The sequence below is a fragment of the Arachis hypogaea genome, chromosome 13, assembly GCF_003086295.3.
Source record: "Arachis hypogaea cultivar Tifrunner chromosome 13, arahy.Tifrunner.gnm2.J5K5, whole genome shotgun sequence".
NCBI classification, from domain to species: domain Eukaryota; kingdom Viridiplantae; phylum Streptophyta; class Magnoliopsida; order Fabales; family Fabaceae; genus Arachis; species Arachis hypogaea.
Window position 1 is genome coordinate 63,034,375 of NC_092048.1, and position 915 is coordinate 63,035,289.

At 41.5% G+C, this 915-nt stretch overlaps 1 non-coding gene across 1 annotated transcript; it reads right to left on the reverse strand.

Annotated features, from left to right (window-relative positions):
* On the reverse strand, window positions 1-108 carry LOC112738811 (small nucleolar RNA R71). Its single transcript, XR_003169765.1, has one exon. It is a non-coding gene; the product is annotated as a small nucleolar RNA R71 (small nucleolar RNA).
* Window positions 109-915: the final 807 nt, after the last annotated feature.

Here is a 915-nt window from a genome sequence, read left to right on the forward strand (position 1 = left end):
AAGCTTAGAGCTGATGTTCAAACCTTCAGACAGAAAGAAGGTGAATCCCTCTATGAAGCTTGGGAAAGATACAAACAGTTGACCAAAAAGTGTCCTTCTGACATGCTTTCAGAATGGACCATCCTGGATATATTCTATGATGGTTTATCTGAGCTATCAAAGATGTCACTGGACACTTCTGCAGGTGGATCCATTCACCTAAAGAAAACGCCTGCAGAAGCTCAAGAACTCATTGATATGGTTGCTAATAACCAGTTCATGTACACTTCTGAAAGGAATCCTGTGAGTAATGGGACGCCTATGAAGAAGGGAGTTCTTGAAGTTGATACTCTAAATGCCATTTTGGCTCAGAATAAAATATTGACTCAGCAAGTCAATATGATCTCTCAGAGTCTGCATGGAATGCAAGTTGCATCCAACAGTACTCAAGAGGCTTCTTATGAAGAAGAAGCTTATGATCCTGAGAACCCTGCAATAGCAGAGGTGAATTACTTAGGTGAACCTTATGGAAACACCTATAACTCATCATGGAGAAATCATCCAAATTTCTCATGGAAGGATCAAAAGCCTCAACAAGGCTTTAATAACGGTGGAAGAAACAGGTTTAACACTAATAAACCTTTTCCATCATCCACTCAGCAACAGACAGAGAACTCTGAACAAAATGCTTCTAATTTAGCAAATCTAGTCTCTGATCTATCCAAGGCCACTGCGAGCTTCATGAATGAAACAAGGTCTTCCATTAGAAATTTGGAAAGCACAAGTGGGCCAGCTGAGTAAAAGGATCACTGAAATCCCTCCCAGTACTCTCCTAAGCAATACAAAAGAGAACCCAAAAGGAGAGTGCAAGGCCATTGACATAAGCATCATGGCCGAACCTGTGAGGAGAGGAGAGGACGTGAATCCCAAGGAGGA